We start from the raw sequence: 6,168 nt of genomic DNA on the forward strand, positions 1-6,168 counted from the left end.
TCCAGAATATTCTCTGCGCGTCTTAAATTTTCTCATCTCCCAAAAAGAGAAATCGTGCGAAACCTTTTTTTTTTATCAAGGGTCAGTTTATGGCCCTCATAAAACTGCAGTAGGTATCCTACAGTCAACCCTTTGGAAAATTCTAAATCTTTCCAGAATATCTAGAAACTTCGTGAACGTGTTAGAACATTCAAATCGACCTCATGGCAATTATTTATTTTAACTAACATTAGTTTAAACAATCAACTCCTATGTGTCCAATAATACCGTCACACTTGGACATCCCCACCACTTTGCTCCTCCCCGAGGATGATTCCGAGGAAGAAACTATTGAAGAAACCCTAAATAACCTCCCGTATTGCCAACGGATAATCGGTTTTATTAATAAGGAAACAAGTGCCGCTCTCTGTACGGATTGCCATATGCGTTTACCTATTGGCGTGCAATCTGAGTGGTTAACTTGCGCTAAGCATCTCCTCGTTATCGGCGACGTACCGACCGGAGTCGTTTGCTCAGTCTGCAATTTTTACCGACTGTCGAAAACACGTGACATCGACCACCCTTGTTATCATTGCCAACGAGCTTACCTTCTGTACCGCCGTGGTGAAGAACCCTACCGTATCGACTCGGATGGTAATACAGTAATCACTATTTTCCACTCCGTCAACGATTCACTCGAACGATTCCGCGGATACATGGACTGATTCGTCAGTAATCGAACCTATACGAAACGCTCCCTTTCTCCCAAAACGCAACCGTGACCATAAAGGAAATACCTGTCGTCGTGGGTATCCCCGGAGTAATTCCGAAATACGACGTAGTCCGCCCCGCAGTTCGAGTTCGTAGGTCGCGATTTAAATTTCGTAAAATTTACGCCGCAACTGCACCCCAGGACGTAACAGAAATTAGAGAGACCACGTGTTGATTCAGTGCGATGTAGTCGTGCTGTTATACGCCGTAGTTGATTCTTTCTTCCTGCACGGCGTGTTTTAGGCATTATAAAATTTAAACATTCTGAACGTCGTTTCGCTTCTGCAATAACTAACGTGCGGCGGTCCTCACTGTTCGTTGTTGCTTTCGGCGAGAGATTATGAGCGGTTCGTCCTCTCTGAATAATCACTACGAGGTTCAGGAAATATTTCTATGTTATAGAATAGTAATTTGTTAGGAATGGATTATTTGACGCGTGTTTTAGGCATTGTAAAATTTAAACGTTCTGAACGTCGTTTCGCTTCTGCAATAATTAACGTGCGGTGGTCCTCACTGTTTGTTGTTGCTTTCGGCGAGAGATTATGAGCGGTTCGTCCTCTCTGAATAATCACTACGAGGTTCAGAAAATATTTCTATGTTATAGAATAATAATTTGTTAGGAATGGATTATTCGGCGTGTGCAGGCGAGAGAATTCGAGATGCGTTGTAGAAATAATATAGGCTTGGAGCTACACGAGGTTGGAACTAATTTAGAATGAATTTAGAATATATATATATATAACACTTTTATTCTAGTATAACACTAAGAGTAATACAAAGTATCTAAGTTAAATTTTAGAGTTAGAATCTTAGAGTTAAAGTTAGAATTAGAGTCTTAGAATTAGAATTAGAATCTTAGAGTTAGAATTTGAATTTTAGAATTCGGAGAGAGTCTTAAAGGTGACTGCTCTGCTTGACGGCGCGATTAGAACTGAGCTCCTCTGGGCTCGCTCTGAGGTCCTTCGGTTTTCGGCAGCTCGGTTGCGGCGGCCGAGAGTGGGGGAACTCTCTAGAGTAGGGAGTTGCCGTGGTAGGGAAGTTCCCAGGTGCTGCGGAGCGCCGCGCTCAGGCACTAGGCGGAGTTAGACGTCATGGCCGGCATTGGCGCGCATTTCGAACGGTGTTATAAGAACTTAGAATTATTTTGCATAAGAGTGAAAAAAATTTAAGTAGCCGGACGTGACAAAACCAACATTTTCGGGAAGATATCTGAATTATTACTCCTGTCACCCTCTCTGCCACAAGAGAGGCACAATATTTGGCCTAATAGACAGGACTTTCTGGTTATCACACCCAAGATATCACCAAAAGAACCTCGAATTGGTCATTGGGGTGTTACGTGATAATGGGTATCCATTGCAACTGATTTTTGAAACATTTCACGAAAGGCTTAGGACTTTGTTTGCGAGAAATAAAAATAATAATTCAGGTGACGCTAACAGAACACCTGATACTAATTCGGCCCGCGTTGCATATTTTATTGTCCCATACATACCCAAATTTTCCGAGCGGTTTAGCCATGTGGTCCGTGATCTAGATGTAAAAATGTCCTACACAGGTTTGAATAAGTTACGCTCGTTTATCCGCGTGCATAAAGACACTGCAGAAAGACTGGCATAATGACGTTATATACAAAATTTCATGTCAAAATTGTAATGCCTCTTATGTCGGTCAGACCAGCAGACAGTTGAGAACACGCATTAGGGAGCACAGAAATCACATAAAAAGAAACACCTCCCAAAAATCCGTTATCACGGACCACAGGCTGAATAACCACGAATTTGATTGGGATAACGTTGAGATCTTGGATGAGGAACCGTTTCTAAGAAAGAAACTTGTATCAGAGATGCTGTTTATCAGGCGCCAGATAAATGGCCTAAACCGACAAGAAAATACAGAGTGTCTAAGTCAAGCATATATATCTGTTGTGACAAATATGTCACAAATTTCCTTAAAGACGGCCTTCGTTTAGTTGTTATCGAATTCCTTTATAGAGCCATAAATCAGTTGTAACATTAATTTCCATACATTGTATGTTTGAGAGAAGGAGTTGGAGAAGGGGGGGAAGCGAGAGGAAAGGGGAACAGGGTTAGTGGGAGTGTTGGAGGGGGGAATGGAGAGAGAGGGAGAGAGAGAGAGGGAGAGAGAGAGAGGGAGAGAGAGAGAGAGTGGAGAGTGAGAGGGAGAAGGAGAGGGAGAGAGAGAAAGGGAGAGAAATAAATTCCACACATTGTGATTTACATCGACTTCAATAACAGGCTATGAGCCATTGTGGCGCCTTATAAATAGCATCAAACCGAATATCTTCTTCACTCGTGCGTCGGACGCGTCCGCGTACGGTCGTGTGAACGTGCGATGGATGAGTGTGTGAGTAAGAGTGAGCTGCCTGTCGGAAATTCCTCACTATACTCTTCATTAGAGTCCACTTTTGAGTACCTCATGACATATTATTTCACTTTGTCTATTTAGTGGGGTATCGATCGGGGGGCTCACGGCTTTTTGCGCTGCGTGCGTAAGTATGTAGAGTCCACATTATAATTTATTGTATTAAATTTACTGAAGAAGGTCCAAAGATAGGACCGAAACGTTTAGATTTAATAAATTTGTTATTCCAACAAGTTTGTTTTTAGTATTTGCGTACCTACACCCTACGCGTGGCTCCATATAGCCTCCTTCTGAATTTGTAATTTATCAATGCAGGCAGCCTACATTGTTGACTTATGAAGTTTTATAAAAGTTTCTTAAAATTAATAAAAATTAAAAAAAAATTTTTTTTCTCTCTCCCTTACTCTTATTCCCCTCATTCCCCTCGTTCCTCTCACTCCTCTTGCAAAATGTGTAGGCGGTGGTGGTGGTGGTGGTGGTGGTAGGTGGGATGGGTAGTGGCCGGCGTTGAGCCGCTAAGGACGCGTCCCCACCAGTGCTTCAAATGCCTGGAGAGGGGGCACGTCCGTGATCAGTGCAGCAGCCAGGTCGATAGAAGTGGCTGCTGCTATAACTGCGGCTCAACCGGTCACAAGGCCAGCGACTGCAAAGGCAGGACGCGGTGCATCCTGTTGGCGGAAGCTGGCCTACAGGCCAATCATCGCGTTGGCAGCGAGGGTTGCCACGCGAAAAAAGGGAGGAAGGCGGCCAAGAAGGGCAGCGGTCAGAGGGAGAAGGGAGGAGGAGCCAAGGGGGGCTATGGGGATGGCGTAGCCTCCCCCAGGCCTTCACAAAGCACAAAAGGAGAGGAGAGAGGAGGGGCTGTGGGTGGCTCCGGGGATGGCGTTGCCTCCCCCGGGCTCGCCCAAGGCCTGACAAAGGAGGCGCCCAAACCCCAACGTAAGCGTAGAGTAAGGGGCGCCTCCAATAAGGCGAAGAAGGAGGGAGCGGACACGCCCGTAGCTCAAAGTAGTGAGCTCGTGGAAGTAGTCATGGAGGAGGCTTAAGCATCGCCAGTTATGGCGAAAAAAATAGGCCTCCTTCAGGCGAACCTGAACCAGGGCACATGACTTATTCTTCCACACCCTGGCGCAGTGGAAATGCGGAGTTGGGATCGCGGCCGATCCGTATCGTGTTCCAGCGGATAATCCGTGCTGGGCCACGAACGACAACGGCTCGGTCGCGATCACTTGGAGAATGGAGACAGGCTCTCCCCCATGCACGAAGAATGGAGGAGGGCGCGGGTATACAGCCGTAGAGTGGGGCCCACTGTGGGTAATCGGGTGTTAAATTCCCCCCAGTGTGGACTCTGCCACGTTCGGGGATATCCTCGACGAGATCTCACTCGTCGTCCAGAGGAGACTCCCCGAACCTATTGTGGTCGCCGGGGACTTCAATGCCAAATCGGCGCATTAGGGCTCCCGGCGAACAGACCGCAAAGGCAGGGTCCTGGATGATTGGGCAGCGGTACTCGGCCTCTGTATCATTAATCAGGGGACGAGCAGCACCCTAGTCAGGCCGCAGGGGGAGTTCATCGTGGATTTAACATGGGCATCTCCTCATGCGGCGGACAGGATTGAGGACTGGCGGGTGATGGAAGAGGAGACCCTCTCTGACCATTTATATATTCGGATGAGGGTCGACATCGCCCGCCGGGGGGTGCTGAACCGGGCCCAAAGGGGGGACTGGCCCAAAAGGTGGGCCCTAGCTAAGTTGGACCCTGACAGGTTGGTGGCAGCCATGCTCTCAGCCACCTGGCCCGGTGCAGAAGGACCGTAAAGGATAGAGGACCAGGTGGCATGGCTCGAGGAAACCATGAGGGATGCTTGTGACATCTCCATGCCCCGAGCCAAGCCGAGGCCACAAAGAGCGGCGTACTGGTGGACGGAGGAGATTGCGGATTTGAGACGCACCTCCGTCCAGGCCAGACGCCGCTTTAAGAGAAGGAGAAGGAGAGGCCTCGGCGACGATGACGAGGGCGTGGCAGAGGCGCTCGAGCGTTACAGATCAGCTCGTAACGCCCTGAGCGCCGCCATCAGAGCGTCAAAGGCGAGGTCCTGGTGTGACGTCCTGATGGGAGATTTTTGACGCGTTCTTGCGTTACTCTACTGTGGTACGCGATAATAAGCCTGGCTCGCGGGCCGAGCGGTAAAACACGCGTGGTCAGGACTAATGAGGATAACGCGACGTGTCAGGACGACATAAATATTATGAATGTGAATTAATACGTACGCATCGGTCTCGGTGCCGGTATTATTCCACTTGAAGGAAATGTGAGTAATAAATTCTATCTCTTATTTACTATGTTACTGCTTGTGATAAGAAAATAACGCTAACGTTTCAAATTATGTAAATATGTTTATTCTTCTGTATAATAATTATACAGGTATTTTGGTTGAGCTTTATTGCGCGTTTGTGATTTGCCTTTCTACCGTTATTCCTATTAATTCTTAAAGAGTGTTAATTGATTCAGTCTTTCATTAATTACAGGTTAAGATGGATGTGCGTATCGCCCTGAGAGAGGCGTGACCTTGTGGATAGATAGAAGTTCACTCTTATTGAGGCGCTCTCCGAGAGATGGGTACAGATAAGGAGCTAATGTCAAGGATAGCTCGCCCTTTCGGAGGCGCTCAGAAGGATAGGAGCAGTACGACGCCCTGCGAGAGGCGCGCGGTAGATGGGATAAAAATATATTAATGGAAGACCGAATTGTTTTCAGATAAGTATAAAATCGTCGTAAATAATAATTAAGATATATAATATATATATGTATGAGTTGAACTTGTGGTTAATTTCAGGTTAACAATATCATGCAATAAGGAGAGTGCTCGACGAGTGGAGCGACAGTAGAACGATGCGAGTATCGACGGACGCCGAAGAGATTCGAGTGTCGCGGAGTTGTGTCGTGTGTTAGCGTACAGTGTTAATAATTAATTTAATATTCGAACGTATTTGTTAGATGAGTTAAATCACTTCATTTGTTAGTGTAAGGTT

Source organism: Prenolepis imparis, unplaced genomic scaffold, assembly GCF_030444845.1.
Source record: "Prenolepis imparis isolate NDT839.2.m4 unplaced genomic scaffold, iyPreImpa1.0 SCAF_18, whole genome shotgun sequence".
Classification (NCBI taxonomy): domain Eukaryota; kingdom Metazoa; phylum Arthropoda; class Insecta; order Hymenoptera; family Formicidae; genus Prenolepis; species Prenolepis imparis.